Source organism: Benincasa hispida, chromosome 11 (assembly GCF_027475165.1).
Source record: "Benincasa hispida cultivar pf3 chromosome 11, pf3_genome.v1.1, whole genome shotgun sequence".
NCBI classification, from domain to species: domain Eukaryota; kingdom Viridiplantae; phylum Streptophyta; class Magnoliopsida; order Cucurbitales; family Cucurbitaceae; genus Benincasa; species Benincasa hispida.
In genome coordinates this window covers 20,292,633-20,319,549 of record NC_143488.1, presented here as the reverse complement: position 1 = coordinate 20,319,549, position 26,917 = coordinate 20,292,633, and the positions used below count along the sequence as shown (strand labels likewise).

Here is a 26,917-nt window from a genome sequence, read left to right as displayed (position 1 = left end):
TCAGAATCTAGGTTTGGAAGAACCAGATTAGAACGCATAAACGAGAGATAGGTGCTTAGGAATGAGTACTATTTGTTATTAACGCATCGCATGCATCTTAGCAATAAGATATGATTGTATGCGGTCACCTTGCTTCATGCATTCTACATCAATGCATAGGACAAGAGTAGAGACTTAGGGATAAGCTCTATGGACATTTTGCATTCAACACATGCATCCTAGACTTAGGAGCACCGCATTTACATTGAAAAATGACTTGCTGTGTGATAACTTGTAGAAATACAAGTTATTTTGGCTCTTAAGTTGGAACCACTATGGTTTTTAATGATAAAATCTCCTAATTTTTAGAAGAAACGAATGGAATTACTCAAATATTAGCAAATTCATGCAAAAGAATGTTCATTACTAAATACTGCGGCAATAATGCGTTATATTGTAGGATTTCAACAAGAAGCTTACGCATGATTAAGAACTGTCGCAGGCAAAGTTGTAACGCATGGGCCATGCGTTGGAGGGATTCAACGCAAAGAAGACTCGTTGATTCAGGCTATTTGTGTCAAATCACCACTTGCAAGTATGGGCACCTACAGCAGGCAGCGTCTGAAAAGCTTCTGAATGTCAGGTGGCTGACTAGGGCATGGACTTTAATGCTTCCCATCACCAAGCTAGAGATGACCAACACCTATAAATAGATGAAATCCCTCTAGTGTTCAAAATACACAGAAAATTTCAAGTTCTCACTCTCATAATTAGCGTAGTCGTAGTGTTAGATCTTTAGAAGCTGTGTTGTAGTGCCAAGAAAAGCAGAAGGGTAGAGAACCACCATCACTGCCGGTCAAGGAGCAGAGGAAGCCGAGCTTGAAAGAGAAACTTCTTCCAATTCTTATACAAGTGGTTGTACAAAACTAGAATTGAGCCAAAGAGATATAAGAGATTGTACTCTGCTGCTTGACTCAGTTCCTTTAGTCTCATTTATCGCTTTCATTTCATCTGATTAAATATTGCTTTCGTAAAGAAAATTTGCTTCTTTATAAATTCATATATTTGATCCATCACACTTTGCCATTGTTTATTTCTTGTTTATGTTGAATGCATCTAAACTTTATGCAAAACTTCATTTCAAACGCCTAAGCCAACTTGATCAATTGGTAAAAGCATCCTTAGCTTAGATTATTCGAAAGAGTAAATAAGCCAGCATCAAGTAGAACGCCTAGTACATCTAGAAATAGACTTACTGGTGTTTATTGCATTCTGTGTTCGACGCATGCATCCTAGAGATAGGTTTTGTATGTTATTCGCATTGAGAAGTGTTGAATAAGAGTCTAACACATAAACAAAGATAAACAAATCATCCACATCACATTCTGGTTCGTGTACATTCATCTTAGATCAACACATACCACGTACATTAAAATCCATTTTCACATGATCCATCACTCACTACTCAACTCTTTTGTATCTTCTTGCACAAGCACAACACCTTAGTGTAAATAACACATTCCTTCATACATTTAGGAAATCCCTACAACAGCTACAACGCAAGGTCTGCGTTAGCTTAACTTGAATCCCTGAGTTCGACCTTGGACTTACTAGGAATCTAAATTGGATTTATACTTGGGTCTGATTTAGGAAAACTCAAACGTCAATAGTGGAGTGTCGTGCGTTTTGTTGCACATCTATAACGCATCAACGCGTAACAAATACATAAACGCATCAAAGCATCAACGTATCATTCATACTTAGAACTTATTCTTCCAATTTATTTTATACAATACACTCATAGCTCGAATCACGATAGCAATGAACACTGTGCATGGTAGTAACATGATCGCATGGTCTGACACATTCCCAATAACGCTAGCTAAACATCTTCTCAACCCGTTCATCACATACTCATGCATCTATCAACGCAACTTTCGTTTCTCAAATCCACCACATTTATTCATTTCTTTTTAATCAATGCAATAAACAACCAAAACTTTATTTAATTTTCCCGGTTACCGCAAAATTTTCATAAAAAGAAAAAATCATCAACGCAATCTATTTTCACAAGTCCCTGTGTTCGACCCTGGACTTACGAGGAAACTCAGAGGAATTTACACTTGAATTTCGATGAGGAAACTTCAGTGCACAACGCAATCCATCAACGCATATCATCCATATTTCCACTTAATAAAATGACGCATCAAGTTTTTGGCGCCGTTGCCGAGGACTTCGGTAAAATAGTTTGCTAACGGTAATTTTTTTTTATTTCTTTGCAGGACTCTCAATCTCTGGCGAATTACGACCCGGAGATTGAGAGGACTTTTAGACGAAGATTGAGAGACCGCCAATAGTAACCACAATTCGATAAAGAAGAGATGGCGGAGTAGCCTGGAGGAGGAGCACCAAATGATAATAAAAGAGGAACACATTAGGGACTATGCATAATAAAGGCGGAGTAGCCTGAAGGAGGAGCACCAAATGGCGGAGTAGCCTGGAGGAGGAGTAGCCTGAAGAAGAGATTGCAATAGGCCCATTAGGGACTATGCATCATCAAACCTCTATGATTTCTCTCTGGGAATCATGAGGCCTACCCTCGACAGAAGCAGATTCAAGATGAAACCGGTGATGCTGCAGATGATCCAGACTACAGGTCAATTCGGGGGAAGGCATGGCGAGGACCCGCATGCCCACCTCTGAAGTTTTATTGAAATCTGCAATACTTTTATGTTCCCGAACATCTCTGCTGAAGAAGTTTGACTAACGTTGTTCCCATTTTCTCTCTGTGATCAAGCTAGGAAATGGGTTTATTCGTCGAACCAGGAGAGATTACTTCTTAGGAGCAGGTAGTGGAGAAATTCATGAAAAAGTATTTTCCACCTACCGAGAACGCAAGATGAAGAAAGCTTATCACAAATTTTGAACAAGATATGGACGAATCGCTCAGCGATGCCTCGGAAAAATTTAAAAGGTTGGTCTGAGATTGTCCGCATAATGGGCTACCAGATTGTCTTCAAATGGAAATTTTCTATCACGGTTTGAATTCCGCTTCGCAAACCGCTACCAATGCGGCAGCTGCTGGTGGTCTACTTGACAAAACTTACGATGAGGTGAAGAACATCCTGGACCGCATCTCCAAGAACCATGAAGATTGGAGGGAGAGTGACCAGAGATTAAGACTTAAATATTTTGACGCAAATAACGGTGCCATTATTTCATTACAAAATCAAATGACCGTAATGATGAATTTGATTCAAGGGATGGCGATCAGCAGCCCAACACCACAAGGTGGGCAAATCAACGCAATCAGTCAAAACACCGCAAGTTGTGGGTATGCGATGGAAGATTGCCCGCAAAATCCACAGTCTGTATATTTTGTAAAGAATAACCCTTTTTCAAACACTTACAACCCCGGGTGGAGAAACTAGCCCAATTTTGCTTGGAAGAATCAACAACAAAATTTTCAATCTGTGGCGCAAAAAGAAGGGCCACCAGGATTCTTCCAACTCAACAACGGTTAACAGAGCAATCAAGTAAGTAACTCACAAAAACCAACACAATCTTCTTCTCTGGAGAGCCTGTTGAAGCAATATATAGAGAAGAATAAGACAGTGCTTCAAAGTCAGGCTACGTCCATCCACAACCTCGAATTGAAAATGGGCCAGATTGTGAGTGAGCTAAAAAGTAGACCGCAGGGGGCACTGTCAAGTTCTACCGAACTTCCATGCAACCCATGGGGATCAAGTAAGGAGCAATGTCAGGTTGTGACATTGCGTAGTGGGAAGACTGTGGAGGGAGAAAAGAAGGAGCATAGTAGAACAACTTCCATCGCAAATGAGCCCGAGATTGCGGACACGTAAGAAGAAGAAAGAGAAAATGAAGCAGATGAAATGGGAATCGTGAAAGTCCAGTTACCACCTTTCCCTCAGAGGCTAAGAAAGAAGAAAAACAAAGAGGTACAGTACCAACGCTTCTTATCTATGTTAAAGCAATTACATGTTAACATTCCTTTCAATGAAGCGATTGAGGAAATGACTGCCTATGCCAAGTTTCTGAAGGACATGGTAACCAGGAGAAGAGGCATTGGAAAATTTGCCACGGTGGCATTAACGCAAAGTTCCAAATCCATTATCCCACCAAAGATGAGCGATCTTGGGAGCTTCACTATTCCTTGCTCTATAGGAGGACTCTATATTGGGCAAGCCCTGTGTGACTTGGGGGCCAGCATAAATTTGATACCGCTGTCAATTTTTAGACAATTAAATGTGGGGCAACTCGTGCCCACATCAGTGACTCTCCAATTGGCTGACAGGTCTCTGGTTCATCCAGAAGGTAAGGTGAAGGATGTGCTGATCACGATTGATAAATTTATTTTGCCAGCCGACTTCATCATTCTAGACTATGAGACCGACAAAGATGTGCCCAACATTTTGGGGCGACCTTTCCTATCAACGGGTCATGCTCAAATTGATGTGCACAAGGGAGAAATCACTTTAAAGCATAAACGAACAGAAGCTCAAATTTAACATAATTCGTGCCATGAAATTCCCGGATGAGGAAGACCTGCAAAATTCTGATGATGACCTGAATTCGATTGAAGAAGAAAAGTCTGATGAAGAGTATGAAGAAGAGGATGCCAGCGCATCTGTTGTTGTCTGCAATGCGATCGAAACAAAAACAAATAAGGAAGAAGAAATGATTGCAACGCAAGAAGTAGAGCCGACAGAAGAAAGAAAAACAACGCAACCTTCCCTCGTGGAACCACTAACACTTGAATTGAAGACTCTACCAACCCATTTGAAGTACGCATTTCTAGGGAAGAATGAGAAGCTACCAGTGATAATTTCCTCTGCGCTCAACGAAGATCAAGAGAATGCTTTGATGAGCATTCTCAAGAAATATATGCGAGCAATTGGCTGAACGCTCGCTGAGATCAGAGGAATTAGCCCCACGTATTGCATACACCACATTCATCTGGAGGACGACCACAAAGCAACTATTGAAAATCAACACAGACTTAACCCTACGATGAAAGAGGTCGTCAAGAAGGAGATTATCAAATGGCTGGATGCGGGCATTATCTATCCCATTTTAGATAGCACGTGAGTCAGCCCCGTGCAATGTGTGCCGAAAAAGGGCGGAATGACGGTAGTCCCAAATGAGAACAATGAATTAATACCACAAAGAACCATTACTGGATGGCGCATATGTATGGACTATCGCAAATTGAATGCGGCCACAAAGAAAGATCACTTTCCTCTACCATTCATTGATCAAATGCTAGACAGACTAGCAGGGAATGATTTTTACTGCTTCTTGGATGGATATGCCGGGTACAATCAAATCATGATAGGTCTTGAAGACCAAGACAAGACCACATTCACTTGCCCATATGGGACGTTTGCTTTTCACCGCATGTCGTTGGCCTCTACAATGTGCCAAGCATGTTTCAAAGGTGCATGATGGCGATCTTTTCAGATTATCTTGAGGACTCTGTGGAAATATTTATGGATGACTTATCTGTTTATAGGAACACTTATGAAGTCTGCCTGGTCAATTTGGAGGAAATTTTGAAAAGATGTGAAGAGACGAATCTGGTGCTCAATTGGGAAAAATGTCACTTCATGGTGGAAGAGGGTATAGTGTTGGGATACAAGGTCTCCCAAGAAGGGTTGGAGGTGGACAAAGCAAAGATTGAAGCAATTGAAAAACTCCCCCCTCCAACCAGAGTGAAGGCCGTGCAGAGCTTCTTGGGGCACACTGGATTTTACAGACGATTCGTCAAGGACTTCTCTAAAATTGCACGACCACTGAGTGCGTTGTTAGAGGCAGACCGGAAATTTGAGTTTGACAAGAATTGCCTCAACGAATTCAGAGTATTAAAAGATGCGCTGATTACCGCGCCCGTACTAATTGCGCCGGATTGGGCAACGCCATTTCAAATCATGTGCGATGCAAGCGGGTATGCGATGGGGATTGCATTAGCGCAAAAGAAGAAAACTATTTTGCACCCCATCGCATATGCGAGTAAAACTCTAAACCCTGCTCAAATAAATTATACCACCACTGAAAAAGAACTTCTGGTTGTGATTTTTGTGTTGGAGAAATTCAGGGCATATCTATTGGAAACAAAGGTGCTCATTCACACTGATCACTCGACAATCAAATATTTAATGACAAAAAAAGACGCAAAGCCAAGATTGATCAGATGGGTTTTCCTCCTTCAAGAGTTCGATATTGAAATAATTGATCGGAAGGGGATAGAGAATCAAGTTGTAGATCACTTGTCCAGATTGGAAAATCCTGAGGTTGACCGCAGTGAATCTGAGGTGAGTGCCGTGTTCCCGGACGATCAGCTGCTCCACATAGAAGAATTGCCCTAGTATGCGGACATCATTAACTATTTGGTCTATGAAAAATTTCCTGAAGATTACACCTACCATCAACAGAGGAAGCTCAAGCATGAATGCAAACACTATTATTGGGATGAGCCGAACCTGTATAGAAGAGGTGCAGACCAAATCATTCGATTATGCATACCAAATGCTGCTCAACAACACATATTGTCACAGTGCCACGATTCGCCATATGGAGGTCACTTTGGAGGGCAACGCACTGCAGCTTGAATACTATCTTGGAAGGTCATATGGAAGAACACAATGCCAATGAATACTATCTTGGAGGTCAATTCGATTATGCATACCAAATGTGATCAGTGTTAACGTACCGGCAAAATTTCTTGGAAGAACACAATGCCAATGAATACTATCTTGGAGCTGGAATTATTTGACGTCTGGGGGATTGATTTCATGGGACCATTCCCTCCTTCACATGGAAAGCATTATATCTCATTGGCCGTCGATTACGTTTCCAAGTGGGTAGAGGCAATTGCATGTGCCGCAAGTGATACGGCGGTAGTCTCCCAGTTCCTCAAGAAAAATATTTTCACTCGTTTTGGCATTTCCCGTGCCATCATAAGTGATGAAGGATCACACTTTGTCAACCACCATATAAAGGAGCTGCTGCGCAAGTACGATATCCTTCACAAAGTGGCCACCGCATACCATCCGCAAACAAATGGCCAGGCTGAAGTGTCCAATCGTGAAATTAAATTGATACTTGAAAAGGTAGTAAGACCTTCGCGGAAGGATTGGACAATGAAGCTTGATGATGCTTTGTGGGCATACCAGACCGCATTTAAAACACTAATAGGTATGTCCCCCTATGCGTTGGTATTTGGCAAGGCGTGTCATTTGCCTTTGGAGCTGGAGTATAAAGCATTGTGGGCAGTCAAGAAATTGAATTTTGATTTGAAGAAAGTAGGGGAAGCGCAAAAACTGCAGCTGGTCAAGCTAGAAGAATGGTGGGTCAACGCATATGAGAATGCGAAGATTTATAAAGAGCGCACCAAGCGCTGGCATGATAATTACATATGTGCTAGAAACCTTCAAGTCGGGCAAAAGGTCTTACTCTTCAATTTGAGATTGAGGCTCTTTTTCAGGAAAATTAAAATCGCATTGGTCCGGTCCCTTCATCATCAAAGAAATATTTCCACATGGTGCGGTGAAACTGATCACCGAGGATGGAAATCGAACATTTAAAGTTAATGGACAACGGATAAAGGCATATTGCGGAGGAGATTTCTAGCCAAAAACAGTCTTCGCAAAGTTGAAAAACCCAGACTGTCCCTTACCCAACTCTTGAACATTTAACTCTTCGTCATTTTACTATTATCAGTTTTTCACTTATTTTTCATAGAAAAAAAAAAACTTGTTGTTTTGTTTTAAAACCATTTAACCCTCTCTTTGTCTGTTTACAAGGATTAAGGCACAGGATTGCGAAGAAGCAAATGATCTCATTCCATCACCGCAATCCAAAGTAGCAGAGATCGCCGCAAGGATGGATGCATCAACACAAAACGCGAGCGACAGCCCAAAATTTGGGGGTGTACTCTTCTTTATCTTTATTTCAAATTTTGCGCTATCACATTGCATTTCACTTTTCAAAGTTTTATCACCGCATCCTTGTTGATTACCACAATCATTTAACAAGTAGATAAATTTAGTAGTTCACCGCATGTTGTTTCTTTGCCAAGTATGATTTCAATGATGAACAATATTCTTCTATGTCTTTCGTATATATCAGAGTCAACTTAATCTTAAGATAGTCACCTCATGAAATATTTCTAGAAGTTAGGGGTTTGTTAGCTTTCTTTCAAACTCTCTTTACAATGCATTCTATGACCATCGCATGACCTATTTTAATTTCTTTTGGCAATGAGGACATTGCCGCATTTTAAATTTGGGGGTGAGGTATTTATTTTCGACCTTACTATATAAAAAAAAATGAGAATAACGTCACTGTCAACACAATGGAAAACCCATCTTGATAAGAGTTAAGTTGTGAAAGGCACTTACCCATAGTTGGATGTCCGCATGACACACGTGGGGCCAAGCCAAAACGAAAGTAAGTCACCGGGATCAACGCATAAACCAATGACCACAACTCCACGGCCAAATTGGTATGAGTTTAGTCTGAGAAGAGTGCATTGCTCGTAGTTGGATGTCCGCATGACACACGTGGGGGCAAGCCAAAATGAAAGCAAGGCACTCGGATCAACGCAAGGTCAGAAAAAAAAATTAGCAATAAAGAATTTTTTTGTGCAAGGATAAATCATTTGACACCCCGGAGGAAAATCTTCTTTTGAAATAAATTATGCGATGTTTCAGAATTTAGTAAAGTCCTTTTGAAAGTTAAGCTTGCAATTCCTAAGTCTTAGAAATATTTTAAGAAGAGACTTGAATAAGACTTAAGAAATTCTGGCATATAGGATTTGAACGAAGTATCCTTGAGAAATCTAGGAAAAGAAAACTTTGCGGTTAACATGCTAAAGGAATCTTTAGCTTATGCTTGAGGACAAGAATTGCTTAAATTTGGGGGTGTGATAACGGGCAGAAATGCACGTTATCATAGTACTAAGTTCTTAAACAATGTTGGATTGCATTGAAGAGATATGTTAAATTGTGTCCATTAAGCATAAATTCTATAATATTGTGGTCGCATGCGTCCAACGCATTAAAGCAGTTGATCTTTACATTTTTGTGCAGAATATGCGTTAACGCAATGTAGAAATTGCAATCATAGGAATACATTGGTTGAGCGCAACTTCACCACAAGACTTTGTGTTGATCGTGCTCGCAAACCTTCGCCCAAGAAGAATCACCGCAACTTGGTCAGCACAACATGGTGGGCGCATCCGGGGGAAAGGACAATTAAGAGCGATGGAACAGAAAGCTAACGACAGTCGAATCCAAATTAAGTTGACAATTATCCGGCACATCACTCAGGAACTAAAGCTGTCCCATATGTACAACCGGGATAGAGAAGCCGCCTTTCACCATTGATGCCCTATAAATACCAAGTGTATTCTTCGGAGAAGGGGTTAAGTAGTCAATTACTTCATCACTTTACAAGTTCACGCCTCTGTTCATAGTCTCTTTCATTTTAAGGCGGACACGAGAAAGAAAATGTGTCGGTAGATCATTCCAGTAAGCTTGGGAGAGCACCAGAAGCTTCAAAGATAAGGAGAGGGTCGACGCCTACGGAAGCAGGAATATCTTTAGGCCAGAATAAAGATTCCATTGTAAAAAGCCTCGGTCAGCAAGGAATTGCTACCAGGCTCTCTACCCTAAACTTCCATTGGCATTTTGTACTTAACGTATTTATAAGAATGGAATTTCTTTCTCTATATCTGTCCACTCTTTGTGATTCACACATGAGTATCTAAATTAGTTGAATGGGTTGAGAAGCATTTAGCTAGCACAACTAGGGAGTCTTCATTCTTTGCGATTATCTTGTTTATGTATGCTTCATTCGTCCTTTAGGGAAACTCAGTAGGGTAGTCTAAGGACAGGATCTAGACTTGGGAAGGTCAGGTCAGGTCAGAATCTAGATTTGGAAGAACTAGATTAGAATGCATAAACAAGAGATAGCGCTTAAGAATGAGCACTATTTGTTATTAACGCATCGCATGCATCTTAGTGATAAAATATGATTGTATGCGAACAAGAGTAGAGACTTAGGGATAAGCTCTATGGACATTTTACATTCAACACATGCGTCCTAGACTTAGGAACACCGCATTTACATTAGAAAATGACTTGCTGTGCATGGTAGTAAATGATCGCATGGTCTGACACATTCCCAAGTAATGCTAGCTAAAGATCTTCTCAACCTGCTCATCGCATACTCATTGTATCTATCAACACAACTTTCGTTTCTCAAATCTACCGCATTTATTCATTTCTTTTTAATCAACACAATCAACAACCAACACTTTATTTAATGTTTCCGGTTACCGCAAAGTTTTCATAAAAAAAAAAAATCTTCAACGCAATCTATTTTCACAAGTTCTTGTGTTCGACCCTGGACTTACCAGGAAACTCAGAGGAATTTACACTTGAATTCTGCTGAGGAAACTTGAGTGCACAACGTAATCCATCAATGCATATCATCCATATTTCCACTTAATAAAATAACGTATCAGTCGGTCTCTAAATAAAATTGGAAAGATCTCTAAAATAGCTAAAAGTTTATCATTCCAGTTCTTTGAGGATGATACTCGGTCAAGTTCATTTTAAACTATATTACTACTTAGTGCTTGTGCTCATGCTCATATCAATACTTGATCATCATTTAACAGTTTTGAGGTGTTCTAGAAAAACCTATTTTGATGTTTATTATCTTGCTCGAGAGAGAAGGGGTTATAGGCTCGAAATCATATATAAACTATTGTTGGATTATGCATGTAAGTGATAGGAAAATGATAGAGGTCAAAGGGTCTTACTTCTGCACTTAATTAGTTAATTGCAAGCGATTGAATTGATTAGGTATTAGAAAAGATTGAGCTCGAGAGAGGATACCTAGACATTAGAATCCTAGGCCTATGTTAGTGAATTAATTGGTTGAAGATTTAATCCATTGAAACCATGAATCTATTGAAAGTGACACTTTGACACTTTTTAGGAACATTTTACATGTTTTTTTAGACAAAATATGACTTAGCAATGTTTCCATATGTTTTTTATAATAGTGTATATATTATCCATGCTGGTATTTTATTGGTTGATTTATTGAAATTGAGAAAAGACTTATTGGACTCAGTACCCATTAAGAGACTACCTTCTTGTTTCTTGATTAGATATCCTTCTATTTTTATTTCCTTAGGGCTTGAAGAATCTCAAGGTATATTCTCTTATATAAGTTTTGTTGATTTCTAGTTTTTTTCTTGCTTATTTCAACACTAATCATGCTTATTGTACATCAAGCTCTTAAGCTCTTTGACTAACCATGAGAATCTCTTTCAAATGTTTGTTGCTTATAATAGTCATGTGTGTTGTTTGTTGGAATTGTGTTTTTATTTATTTATCATGATGTTGATGGTAGTTTGATTTTTTTTTTTTTTTAAAAAAAAGAAGTTATTGTTTATAGTTATTTCTCATGTGAGAAACAGTTTGTACTTTAAGGAAATAGGTTATTTCTCTTGTTTGTTTCAAAATTGAAACTATCAATGGGACAGGTTTACATTAGTAGACTAAGTGAATGCTTCACCTTTGTTCTAGGAATGACATATGAGAAGGATGCTTAGATTTACATGAATGTTATGATTATCGTTGACATTGATGCATTGAGTTGAACTATAAAAGGAATGTTGTGTTTTTACTAGGTATTGCACGAACCCACTAAAGTGGCGAAGCTACTAAGCAAGTGATTGACGTTTGGTTAGTGATAAAACTTGTTGTAATATAGTTACTCGTGGCTATACCTTGTTGTATTTAGGACTCGTTTGGATTTACTTTCTAAGTGTTTATAAACACCTCTTTTTTTTGCACTTATAAAAACTTATTGAATACTCAGAAGTTCAATCCAAACACACCTTTAGTTTTTTTATAACAAATTCACTAGGTTTTGTTATCAATTTGCTTGTATTTGTCCATTTGGGGATACTTGATAGTTTAATTGTATTTAATTTCTTTGTTTAAATGTTATCAATTTTATTGTTATAAATGATAGTTTTGATTTATGTTTGTATCTATTTTGTGTTAAAAATAGGATTAATTGATAATGAAAATCATGATACATGACAAGGCTCAAAGAAATAACAAATTATCAGAACATGTATTTTATTAACAACATAAAAATTGTCCTATGAAATTATGTGACAATAAAAATGTGTCTTGATAGAACAGTTGTTGACATAAAATATTTGTTATCATTCAGATATTCTTGATAAGAAAAAAATGTCACTGTATATTCTTTTTCGACATTTTAATAATTGTCGTCAATACTCATAATGTTACAGTAATAGCCAAAATTGAGCCAATTGATGACAATGATAACCTGTCATAGTAAATTTTACTATGACATTTTATCATTGTCAGTAATAGTTCATTGTTGACAATTATTTATTGTCAAAGAAGTCCAATTATGATATTTTCAAAAACTATCATTAATGCTCATACATTTACAAGGGATATAATGAGTGAAGATAACTGTCACAAATTTTATTAGTGATTGTTCGGGGCTATCGTGGCCCTGAACAAAGGAAGTTTTTTGTTCACCGATTCAAGGCTTATACCACAAACGCAATAAAGCGGTAAGATCGGGGTCGAATCCACAGAGAGAATAATGATTTGCTAGGATAATTTAAGAATTATGGGTAATGTGCGGTTTTTTGGTTGGTTTTGTAAATCAATTAACAAGCAATCAAAGAAAACAAGAACAAGTGTGGAAAAAGGATTAAATTTAATCGATGGAAAAACTTGGGATTAGTATGCATGCTTTTTATTTCTATCATGAGGCACTAATTAATTGTACTAATTTATGAACTTCTCAACCTATTAGAAAATCTAATAGCCCAATTAGCCAATTTTGATAATAAACCAAAATAGCATTAATTCAATTTAAGACTCTTCCTTTTTAGCGACATACAAGTAAAAATTGAATTGCATTACGAAAGGGTTCAATTGTTGAGACATACTACAAGTCGGAAAAGTCATATCTTATAGCATGATTAATTTGGAAAGATTATATCAGGGCATAACGAGTTTGGTTAGAAAAAGTCTAGCCCCTAAACATGAGATCCTAATATGCGCAACTAAATCAATCAATATATGCATAGGCTATGATGATATTGCAAACAAGAATTTCGATAAACTAATTTGTCAGATCAATTTATAAAAATTCCATCAAAAGTCAATTAAATCCTCCCAAAGGGTTCAAAACATGAAGTAAAATCAACTAACTATCCTTTAAGAATCAAAGCATGCTACTAATCCCAAGAAAATTTATGTAGCCTCGCATTGACATAATGGAATTACAATGATTAATGGAGAAACGAGGCTGACTATAGGGAAAATTACACAACAATTTGATTGAAATTACTCCCAAAATCCGACTAAACTCTTAAATTTCTTCACACCTTTGTTGGAACCCCAAATGTCGTATTTATAAGTTTACCGCAGTGTCGTGACGGTAGGAAGAGCGTTGCAACGCTGTGACGGCATCGTGTAAAGCGTTGAGGAAATATCACGATGCTGGTCTGACACTCAGTTGCGCGCATGCGAAGGGGGAAATTCATCAAAGTCCATAGCGTCGCGACGTTCTGGGAGAGCATTGCAACGTTATCCATTCTACCTTAGAGTGTTGAGTTGGGGCATTGAGCTTGTGTTGGGACGGTGGTTGTAACGACCCGACTCCCCTTGGACTCAAGTTAGGTCGTTACTAAACGCATGCATGCATGGAACTTAAAACGGCACCCTTTTATAGTGAAATAAATGTTGAATAAATAAGGTAAATTCAAAAGACTTCCATTAAATTCAAATATTAAAAACAAAAGATAGGGTACCCATAAATCATAAGGTATAATAAATAGGTCTAAAAACAAATCTTAATAGTAAATTTCAAACATCAAGACTGAAAGTTGAAAAACATTGAAAAAAATCTAAATATCATGAGCGGAAGCTTAAAACTAGTCACAGTGGCTCAATCACAGATTTCTCTTGTCATTCGTCGGTGCATCCCTACTCTTACCTGAAACATAAACATGAGAAAAGGTGACTATAAAATACTCAGTAAGTAACCCCACTACCGGGGTCAGGCTAAGCATTTATGTTCAATAAATGCAACATGAACTGAAACTCTCTACTAGTGAGACCTAAAGATTTTCCTTACATGGCTCACTCTTTTTTCCCCCTAGAGTGCACCTCTTTCATACACCTTAGGTCCTTTCTATGAATGTAGAGATGTGCACCTCTTTTGTACACAGGATTATGCATACACCTCTATCGTATACACATAACCCATTGAATGTGTATCTCTTACATACACATGGTTACGTGTACACCTCTTTCGTATACACACAACTTACTGAGTTGTGTACCTCTTACATACACCCCAGATCCTCTCTATGAATGTAGGGATGCATACCTCTTTCGTACATATGGTGATGTATACACCTCTTTTGCATACACATAACTCACTGAGTATGTACCTCTTTTATAAACCCCAGTACCCTCTAGATATGTATCACTTTCATACACACAGCCCTAGTACATCTCTTTCATGTACTAGTGCCCTCAGACGTGCATCACTTTCATGCAGTCAACTAATCTGGAAAGGAAAAGAGGTCGCATCTAACTTCACATTACACTCATGGGTCCTTTATAATCTCCTCATCAAAGTCATACTAATTAACCTCAACATACGTAATTAATCTAATGTCAATGGATCCACTCTAGTACATCACTTTCATGCACTAAACTATGTAAACAATCAAGTATTCGAAATTTCATAATATATCGTACAGTCTACACATTCTCATAATAAATCGCATAATTATATAAATCAGCAAATGTATAATCCTCATCTAACTTTAAGACATTCCAGTAGGAATGTCACTTAACTCATAATTTAAGGGTCATGCCCAACCATTCTTTTGATATACCTCATAGAATTCTAAATCATGCTCATACATTAACATGCTTCAAAAATATTATCACATGCTCATATATCTTTTCTAAACAGTTCATTCAATCTCAGAACAATCAGAATTATCCTGGTAAACAATCTTAAAATCCTCCAAATAAATTGTAAATTCATCGTCCGGCACAAAGGCGATTCCAGTAGTAAGATTACTTACTTCAAAGTAAATCCAAATTAGTTTAAGAAAGTTTATCCTCTCCATGCCAAGCAGAGCCTTGAAGCGACACATGTAATAAATCAAATGTTTAAACTAATCCCTTGAGTCCTTTCCAATTAACAAATTTACTCAAGATCTCCAGTTTTAACTTTACTGGAATCGTGACTTGGTCCAAGGTTAATTTTCAAAACTCACAAAGACTTACCAACCTTAACCAATTTTCCGCCGAAATTGGTCTTAAACTTCAAACTTGATAGGTCACCTCAAAATCCTCCCAAATCTTGAATCTAAAATCTCGACATTATGGGTTAATCAAATCAGACCAAAATCTTAGTGGGTCACCATAAATTTATGTCAAAACTTGATAGGCATTCAATCTACTTTAAGAAAACCCATTAAAATACCCATTAACTTACCCAAAAAACTTAAGAATTCAACGAGAGCAATGGCGAAAGAAAACCCAGACGGCAGACCTGGGGCAGCAGCTCGACGGCGCGTATGTCTGCAAGGCTGGATAGCTGAGCGAGGCGTGGGTCTGTAATGCTGGACATATGAGCGGCGCGTAGGTCGAGGTTGGCAACGCACGGCTAGGAGATGGGCGGCGCACGACTGAAGAGCGATGGCTCCTCCGGATCTGACAATTTCAGATCCGAACGGCGAGCGTGGGTTGGCAGTCGACGGCTGACTGAACGGAGGCTACGCGGCTGGGGGGGGGGGGGGGGGGGGGGTTGTTGACTGGGCGACGCGAACGGGTGGCACCGGTGAGGGCGAGTGACTGGTTCGCGAGGCGATGAGGAGGACACGAGAGGGGGTCTCGGTTTCACACGTGAAGAAGGTGAAGAAAGGAGTTTTTAATTTAAAATAAATAAATAGATAAGAAAAATGATTATTTTAATGAAATAAATAAAATAAAACTTTATTTTATTTTATTTCATTTTATTTTATCCTTTTCTTCAATACACAAATAAATATATAAATATGTATATATATATATATTAAACTCTTCTCGTTTTCTCTTTAATTTCTAAAACCAAAATCAAATTAACCTCCCAAAATTTTAAAATAAAAAAAAAAAATCTCGACTTCAACTAAAAATTAACTTTATATTAAATTGATTCGACATAAATTCAAACTTTTCCTTTTAACAAAAATGAATTTTGAAATAAGCAAAATTACCCTCAAATTTTACGAAAATACAAAAAAAAATGAATTATGAAAAACTCAAGACGTTACAGTGGCGTTGTCAATCTTCGGAGCGTTGCAATGCTCGGAGCAGCATTGTGACACTGTCCTGCACCTGAGCCTACTACCTTCAAGCATTGAGCGAGCGATGGACTTAGGCTTTTAAGGAGCATTGTGATGCTAAAACAGGGCAGATTAGTCTTTGTTAACTCAGCTTAGTTTGGGTTCACTCGACTCCCAATTTTTCGTCCTTTTTGCTTGATTCTTCATCTTTGTAACATACTTGCTCCATGGGATCAAATCTCCTACAAATAAGACAAATAGACACAAGAATTACACAAAAAATAGTAAAGTTAAGGTCATAAACTTAACTCTTTTTTAGAGCTAACAGTGATAATTTTTAAATGTCATGAAATCATAGTTTTGTTGTATAATTTCTCCAAGTTGACTGTTAATCCCTAAATAAAATTAGAAGGGTTTTTCGATAGATAAAAGAATCGAATAACAATACTAGGGAAAGATACTCGATTTTTTTTTATCATTTTACAATATTACAACTTGACGCCCATGTGTTCGCATATCAATTCAACCCACACTAACTAATTGATACACAACCCCAAGAATGTTTAAAATAATGTTGACTTAGAAAGATGATTAAGATTAAGAAGAAAGAAGAATTTGTTCCTACCCTCAAGATTTTGAACTCATCTAATTGATCAAATCATATTGAAAGTTCTAAACATGCATACCAACACAATAATTCAAAGAAAACTTAAAAATTTAGAAAGAGTTGAACTCTATGAGAAATTTATACAAATTCAATTTGTGTTCAGAGGATCAAAGTATAACACTATGTATACTAAATGGAATGACACCATGAAAGGACATAGCCGTTCACATATGTAATCTATGTTCAATCAACACCACTTCAACTACATACATGAACTTTCATAAATGCAAATACATAAAATAAATAATAGATAAATAGTGCATTAAGGATGTGAATGAATCTGGATTTTCAGGTTCGTTTATTGTTTAGGATTGTGATTACTTTCCACGATTAATTAGAATTAGGACTAGTTTCCTTAGTTTATTAGGATTGGAATTAGTTTCTTTGATTAAGTAGGAATAGGATCAGTTTGCTTTCCAAATCTCTATAAATAGAGAGATTGTCTTCTTGTATTGGCAATTTTTGAGTCATAATAAAGACTTTGATCTTATTATTAGAGATTTCTCTCCATTTATCGTTTAGGCTACATCAATTTGGTATTAGAACAGCTGTCAAAACCAATGTTGACTGTTGATGGTGGAAGACTAGAAAACTCTTAGCAATGTCGATCACAAGAGGGAGCTTTGAAAGTTGTGCTCATTGTTGAACATTCCACATCTATAGAGGGGGATCTCTTTAAATTCTAGAAAAGAAAGAAGACACCAAACTTTTTTCGAGATTTTGCAAGAATGGACTATTATCGATTACGGAAGATGCCCAAGAAAAACACAGCAGTTGATATGGGCAAGAAAATCAATATTATTCCCAAAAACATTGCTAGAATTCTAACTCGAATGATTTAGAAGAAGAATTCCAACAAAATAATTTCACCCATGCCCAATTTTCTCAAAGAACCTATCATTATCCACATTAAAGATTTGATTCTAGTTATTCTGATGAAAATTTTAATGTAGTTTGGGACAAAATCACTAGGTGACATCATCAAGAAAGAGCACGATGATCCAATCAGACCGATTTTTCAAGAAAATTATGTAAGAATTGGAGTTAGATTATTCAAAAAAAATTTAGATTATGAAAGGAATTATTATGACTCCCATCAAAGAACACTCATGCATTATCTTAACACCAATAAGGAATTCTTTAATGAAGAGTTTTCTGCATTTTTGTATGAATTCATTAATGAATAGAATTGAATACAGCTTGACTACTCTACTAAATGAGCTATAGGATTACCAGACAATGTTGATAACAAAGGGTCTAGAGTTAGAAGTAAATGTTACTACTGCCGAGAAGAGAGGAATGTCTTCCAAGCCTGATGTTGCCTCCTCTTCGAAGAGTAAGAGTATTAATGTGAAGAAAGGCAAAAGGAAAGGGAAGAAGCAGCATATTGGAAAGAAAGGCAGGCATAATGATGCAGATTAAGGGAAATGTTTCCACTGCAACAAAAAAGGGCACTGGAGAAGAAACTGCTCTCAATATCTGGCTGAAAAGAGAGCAGAGAGAGGTAATCAGGCTAACTAGTCCCTGAGATCGTTTGCTCATCTCATTTAGCGGGAGAAGTTACTGCTTGATTATACTGTTAATGTAAAGCTTGTAAAGAACAAATTATATATATTTTTGTTATAAATGAAATGTTCATTTTTCAAAAATTATGATTGTTCAAGCAACTTCTGTTAAGAATCAAACTGTTAAAAGCCATTTGTAAATATTCAGATATTTAAAATGGCTAGATCAAAGTATAGAAATTTTAAAGATTTTTAGATCTGACTGTTAACAAAGAGTTGTTGAGACAGGTCAGATACGTCTTACTCAAAGAGTTGAGAGTACCTCAATGTAGCGGGAGAAAAGTGTGTTTCCTAGCCATTATTGAGAATAAGATGCATCCCCATATAGTTTTATCAAAAGTCTATTGTATACTAACATGTTTATAATGATTCTCTCAGTTGAAGTGTTTGAGAATTACCTAGTAGGACTAGGAATACCAGATTAATAACCTAGGGCAACTGGGAGAAATATCGGGTATGGGATACCGAATGGTAAAATATGGGTATGGGATGCCCTAGTTTATTGTATTTCTCTATAAAAATCAGAAACTCAGTCTTATATATCGGATATATAAGTTACCACTGGAGTTTTAGTCCAAGTGGGAGTTTGTTGGATTTTATGTCCTAAAACTCGTGGTATGTAAACAATAGAACTTATTCTGGAAATTCAATAAGGTGTTATTGAATAGATGTTTTGCTTAATATAAATACAATAAACCTAAAAGTCCCTTGACTATTGGATAAGTACTTGAACTTTATGTGGAGACATAAAGGTGGATGAGGTTCGAGTAAATAGTCAAAATGATCTATAGTATAAGAATATGGTTGGGTACCTTATTCTGGTAACAGTATTGGATGTGGCCTGCTCTATAGTTGTTACAAGGAGTTGTAACACGCTACAAACTAAGTGATCCTAATTTTTCCATGTCGGGACATGAGGAGTGGGGGTGTCCTTGTGCAAAAAGCAGTTCATACCATCCATACATAACTTGGATTTCAATTCTTCCATGTTTCCGCAGTAGTTTATTGATCATTGGAAGGGGAAGCCCACGGAGCGAGAAGACCACCTGAGCGAACCGGCCGAAGGGACTTGTTTGTACAAGATCAGACCACGAAATCAGTCATTCTTATTTTATAACGATGTTTACAGTTTAAGACTAATTATTTCAAAGCGATGATCTAGGTAACTTGAACTTAATCCTGAGCTAACTATGAACTACTACTTATTTGGAATTATCCTTAGATTTGCATAGGTGAAGGTTGGCTCAATAGCGCCGGCTTACTAAACCTCCCATTTCAAGGGTAAGGCTAGATAGATAGCTGGGGACATAGGGTGTAAGAAGGAATTCACTCCTACCCGCTTTTAAGGATAGTAGAGAGGTTGTTCCCTTAAGTGTTGATTTTGGGTCTTGAACAAGGGATCCCACCCTATCATTGGCCCGAGAGGTACTTGATTTTGTTGGTTGGATTACAAAACAATTGTTCATTAGGGGATCAGTGGGGACATAAGAAACAAGAGGTAATTTCAGGGGTAAAACAGAGATTTGACCCAGTCGTTATTACGAATAACCTGTGAAGGGTTGACTTACTAATCATGGTTATATCGAGTGAACATAATATACCCACAGTGAGGGGAGTTCAACTATGGGCTTTAGTGGAGTGACCCATTAGTTAACCAATGGGGGTTAGATCGGTCTAATGAATTTAGCCGATTAATCTCGGATCGTCGGAGCCCATGATCTGTACGACCATAAGGTCCCCCTACTAGCTCAGAAATGGATTAGCTCTAGAGTAGCGTGATAAGTTAATTTGAAACGTTCAAATTAGAATCAAACGGAATTGGAGAATATATATTTAAATATGATTTAAATATATGAAGATGAAATGGTGTAAAATTAATATAATATTGGATATTAAATTAATTAGAATTATTTAAATTGTTTAACTAATTATTTATTAATTTTATTAGAAAATTAATTTATGTAAAATTAATAAATTGTGATTTTATAACAAAATATCTTTTTAAAATCAATTTTGGATTTTGGAAATAGAAAAACACAAAAAGGAAAAATTGGATTTTTCCAACTTCATCTTCAACTAGCTCACAAAGAACCCACCATCTTCAACCTTCAATAACTCCAAGCATGAGCTGCATCCCATGCAGCAAAATCTCTTTGCATGATAGTCTACAATATATTGAAGAGATTAGAGTGAAGTTGAGGTGATTGAGCTGATAGAATTTTAGCTGAAAATTCGGTTAAAGAAGGTGTTCTTCATTGGGTTGTTGTAGTGAGCATTCTTAAAGTTCCCTTTTATTCCAACCTATTTTGAGTCCCACAACTCAATCTAAAGCACGAAGAGAATAGTAGGGAAGATCTTGTGGTGGTCTGCACAAAGATTTACCAAAACTAAAATCATATCAGTCTGTGTGTAATTATTTATGCATTGGATGTATGTTATAAATAAATAAATCTTGTATGTGCATATAGTACGCCATTTAGATTTAAAATCCCACGGTAGGAAGTATGCAACATGCATTGAAAGTATGTTATAATTTTTTATAATATATAGAATGCATGTTTGGGTTTCTTGTATTTAATATAAGTGTTATATTAGATATTGAATGTCTGTATGTTGTGGATGTTTAGCATGTCTAAAGTTTTATAAGCTGCTATAAAATTGGGTTAGACATTTAAAATCCATAAAAAAGAACAGTTGTATGCTCACATAGGTTAACCACTTGTTTTAATTAGTTAAAATAGGTCGTTAAACTTGTAAAACTAGGGTTACAAAGTCAACCGGTATATAATCCTGTCGAAGGTTGGGGGTATTTAAGTTGACGGTCTACGGAACACCTCCTACCTGGGGATTGTGGCCAAATAATTGAGCATTTATAACCGATTTTATGAGTATTCATGAGCGATGTGAGTTAATAAAAGTGTTTATCACCTAGACATCGTAGGTTTAAGACCATTTATAAGTGTTATGCTTGGATAATCACATTGACTTAGGGTTATTTTTATTAGTCGAAAAAGAACCTAAGTGTAAATTTACCTAAAAATTAGAACACTTCAGTGGTAGTCAATAACTTCTATATGATAGAGTTATTAGAAAACTTCAGTGGGAAATTTATAACCTATACAATACATTATTCTTAGCTCTCACGTCCCTAAGAGTTCACAGTCTGGATTAAATCGGTACTTCATGTCACCCTGGGAGTGACCTCCATACAGAAAGTATTTTTTTTTAGCTTAAATTTAGACTCCGGTGAATAAGGAGAAGTTATTCGAACAGAAATCAAGTTTACGATTTCAACTACCACATCTCCACATAATTTACACCATGAGATTCATATGATGCTTCGTGTCACCCTGAGAGTGACCTCCATACGGAAAGCGGATGTATGTGTCAATATCAAGGTAAACAGACGAAGTAGTTTATAGTAAGTGGGTGAAGGAAATGTGTCAACATATCCTGTGGTCTTCTCCATTAGTCAGAACCGTGAGATTTCTATGTTGCGCCTGTTATCGTTTTTCATGCGGCACTAGCTAATCTTTAACCACAACGATCTCTACGGAGGGTTGTAACATATGATTGGGAACAATACAAGCTTCAGTAAAATGAATAGGGTCTTATAGTTCCGTCTTGGGTATTGTCTTTTATTTCGGAGGCATATTCATACCATTCTGTAAGATCTGAAAATCGCAGGTCTACACTTGATCTAGTTTCATATGAGCGAACTAAGAACTTCTTACTTCTTCTCTATTCTATAATTCTCTTGATGACATCGGTATCAGAGCTCTTTTTTTTTTTATTTTGCAGGTCCTCTCTTCCCCAAATTACAAAATTACCATTATTGTTGCCTAAAAATCAGGTGCATTTTGAAAGGATTGAATCCTAAGCCGGTGCGTAAATATCGTACAATTTCAATTTCCATTTGAAACAAGACAAAAAATATAGAGAAGAACATGTAAACTAATTTTACAGGATAAGCACAATCTATACAACATGCTTGAGAGGACAAAAGGAAGAGAATTGATACTTACCCTTGTAGACAATTACTCTTCACATTTGCTCTTCATTCACCTTAAGATCAATCCTTCCATGGTCACACCAACACGGAAAACATAGCAATCTAAATCGAATAAAATTGGAACTCCTTTGGGCACCATCACGAAGGCTTCCTCATTATTCTCTAGGATGAGAATCAAAACAAAGTTGTGAGCTTGCTTTGATTAGTTTTGGGAGAAAAGGAGTAGATGATTGCTAGAGAGAAAATCACCATAAAACCTTTTTTACAAAGAAACACACAAGGAGTGCCACAGGAGGTTGAAGATCAATTCTTTATCTCTATGTGTAAACGTGAACCAACTATCACGTATGGTGAGGTACGTTTGAGAAACTAATGGGGAGGAATTATCAAAAATAAAATTCCTCCCAAATTATTATTTTAAATAAAATTAATATAAATATAATAAACGACTTTATTATATATTAATAAAACTATATATTATATCACATATAACATATAACTCAGTTTATATTATATCACATACAATATAACCTACAGTTTATTAATATCTCATGAAACTTTATAGAATTAATATGAATCACATTCATATTAATTTTAACCTATAGTTTTTATATGAATCATATTCATAATTAATATTTGAATCATATTCAAATATTTATTTCTCCCATAAAATTTTATAATATAATGTATCACATACATTATATTAATTATATCTTAAATGAATCATATTCATATAATTAGTATTTGAATCATATTCAAATATTAAATTCTATCAGTAAAACTTTATCTTATAATGTATCATATACATTATATTAATTATATCTTATATAATTAATTTTCTTAAATTAATTTGAACAATTGAAAATAATCCAAAATTAATTTAATTTTCGTTAATCCAAATTTAGATCACAAAAAGATCTTATGGACTTACATATTGAAGCTCCAATGGTACTTGATTAAGTAATTAAACTCTTTAATTAAATTAATCAACTTCTATTAATTGTCGGTCACTCCACTAAAGACCAAGAGTTGCATTCTTCATACTACAGATATATTTCTTTGTCCATTGGATATAATCAATCAACCGTGCATTAACCATTCACAAATTGCTCATAAGTACAATTTGGCCAAAATTTCCATTTTGCCCCTATAGTTATCTCTAACTTCTTAAGTACCATTGATCCCTCTAATGAACAATTAGTTATATTCCAACCATAGCCGAACCCCTCTCTGAGCATGAGAAGGTGTGGTGCCACATTATTCAAGCCCCGGAATCAGCCCTTAAGGGAGCAATTTCTCTACTTACCCTAACAATAGGGAAGGAGAAGTTCCTTCTTATGTAGCTGCGTCCCCAGCTCCCCAATCAGACAAATCTCCAAAATGGTAAGCATATTGAGTCGGCGAAACTGGTCAATCTCACCCACGCAAATCAAAGAACCGCCTTCATAGGCAAAAGTTCACAACTCACTTAGGATTCAGGTCAAGTCACCTATGGCCATCCTAGTGAAATGTAAGTCTCTTCGAGTAACAGTGTTATAAAGAGAAACTATTCATTTCATGGCCCGGCCTTATACAACCTCTTTGTATAGGATACTGTTGAGAATGATGTCCTAAATCTCTTTTATTCTCGTAGTTTGTAAACATTATGTATACAAATTGTTATTAACAAAATAATTGTTATTTAATATGCATATACTCAATCCAATAAACAAAAATCCTAGGTTATTTTATGTAATTTAAACAAGTATGTAGTGACACACAGGTGGATCTTGTTTAAATAATAAACTAAACTGTCTGTAGTAGATGGATAAGGCTGGGTACCTTATCCTAGTGACACTACGGATACGACCCGTTTTATAGATGTTACAAGTGTTGTAAAGTGCTACAAATGATCTGATCCTAATCATTCATGTAAAGACATGTAAGTATGGGTATCCTATACAAAGAGTTTGTATAAGACCCGATCACGTAATGACTAGTCTCATTATATAACGTTGTTAATAGTAAAGACTTACATTTCATCAGGATGACTATAGGTAACATGACCTGAATCCTGAGTGAGTTGTGAACTCCTACCTATAAAGACAATCCTTTGGTTTGTATGGATGAGAGTGACCAAATTGCCATCTCAATATGCCTACCATTTTGGAGATTCGTTTGATTGAGAGTTGGGAACACAGCTACACAAGATGGAATTCACTCCAACCTTGATGTCGGGATAAGTAAATAAATTACTCCTTTAAGGGTTGATTCCAGGGCTTGAACAATGTGGTCACACCTCTCCTGGTCCGAGAGGGACTTAATCATAGTTGGACTATGACTTATTGTTCATTAGAGGGATCAGTAGAACTTAAGGAGTAAGATGTAAGTACAGGGAAAAATGGTAATTTTGGCCCAACTATACTTACGAACAATTTGTAAGGGTCATCGCACTTTTGACTGGTTATATCCAATGGACACAAAAATATATTTATAGTACGGAGAGTAAAGTTGTCGGTCTTTAGTAGAGTGACCGATAGTTAATAGATGTTGGGTAAATTCATTAAAGAGTTTAATTAATTATCAAAGTATCAATGGAGCTTCAATCTATAGGTCCATAAGGTGCCATCTGTAGCTCAACGGGGTTTTTTTATAATTAAGTTTTGGATTAATTTAAATTTTTCAAATTAATTGAGGGAATTAATTATATGTGATATAACTAATATAATGTATTTGATACACTATAATATAAAGTTTATTTTGAGAGGAATTAAATATTTGAATATGATTCAAATATTAGTTACATAGACGAGATTAATATAATTGAATTTAGTATAAATATAATTTATATTAAATGTCATGTAATGATGAGAGAAAATAAAACTATAGATGATATTGTATTTGATACAATATAAAAACTATGGGTTATGTGTTATATTTGATATAACATATAGTATATATATATATATAATAAGGTAGTTAAGATATATATATATATATATTGAATTATTTTATTCTTATGTTATTTAAATTTAATTAATGGGAGGGAGTTACAACTCCCTCCCCTGATCTTTCTCATCTAGTACGTGGAGAAGTGGTATGAGGTTCAGTTGGTTGCTTCTTCTCTAGGATGATGGATGCAAAGAATTTTTTCTCTCTCTGGCTTTCTTTAAAAGTACACTGTAAAGAAAAAGGTTTTCTTTCTCCCACTCTCAAATTCAAGCAAAGGCCACAACTCTTGCTTAAATTCTCGATTCCATGATAATATAGAGGGTTCTCAATTGGTGGTGTCTTGGTTTCGAGATCAAGATCCATAACGAAGGGTTCGTGATCCGGATCGAGGGATTTCACGAAGAAGCTGTTCTTCAATAGCATGATGTAATTTTAAATTGTTTAATGCATATTTGTTCTATTCTGTAAATTAAAGTTCTATGAAAAACAAAATTGAGATCGATCCCCACATTTTCGCACAAGGACCTTCATCGGTTCTCTTGAGACACCCCCCTCATATGTCTCCACATGAATGATCAGGATCAGATCATTTGTAGCACTTTAGAACATTTGTAACAACTATAAAGCGAACTGTATCCGTAGTGTCACTAGGATAAGGTACCCAACCTTATCCATCTACTACAAACTGTTTAAGTTATTACGTAAACATTATCCATATATATTTCTCCACATATATGTTTAAGTTACATAAAATAACATAGGATCTTGGTTTATTGGATTGAGTAAATGAACATAAAATAGAAATTGTTTTATTGATAATAATTTATTTACAGAGGTTTACAAACTACAAGAATACAAGATATGTAGGACGCCAATCTCAACAATCTCCCACTTGTTCTAAAGCTAAGGAAGTGAAATGTACCATATAAATAAAATACAAAATGTAATAAACTAAAGCGTACATTATACCCCAGTAACATCTTCCACTTGCACTAGATAATATATTGCATATCCTGTAGACCCAGACTTTCTAGATGACCCTCGAACACTTTAGCCATGACAATCACGTCACCTCGTTCCACAATCACCTTCGTAAACGGATCAACAACGTTGTACTCTGAAGTAATCTTCATGAAAATCATGTAACCTCATTGCACAATCTCCCAAATCAAGTGATATTTCCGCTCAATATGTTTGACTTTTTTATGACTCCTAGGTTCCTTAGAATTTATCAAAACTCTGCTTTTATCGCAATAAAGTATGATGGGCAAAGACATATTTGGAATGACTTCCAAATCGATAAGGAACTTCTTTAG

General features: G+C 36.2%; 1 long non-coding RNA gene across 1 annotated transcript; it reads right to left on the bottom strand.

Moving 5' to 3' along the window:
* Positions 1-13,829: 13,829 nt before the first annotated feature.
* On the bottom strand, positions 13,830-16,021 carry LOC150032467 (uncharacterized). Its single transcript, XR_016524763.1, has 2 exons — positions 15,598-16,021; positions 13,830-14,073 (listed from the first exon to the last, which is right to left on the bottom strand). It is a non-coding gene; the product is annotated as an uncharacterized LOC150032467 (long non-coding RNA).
* Positions 16,022-26,917: the final 10,896 nt, after the last annotated feature.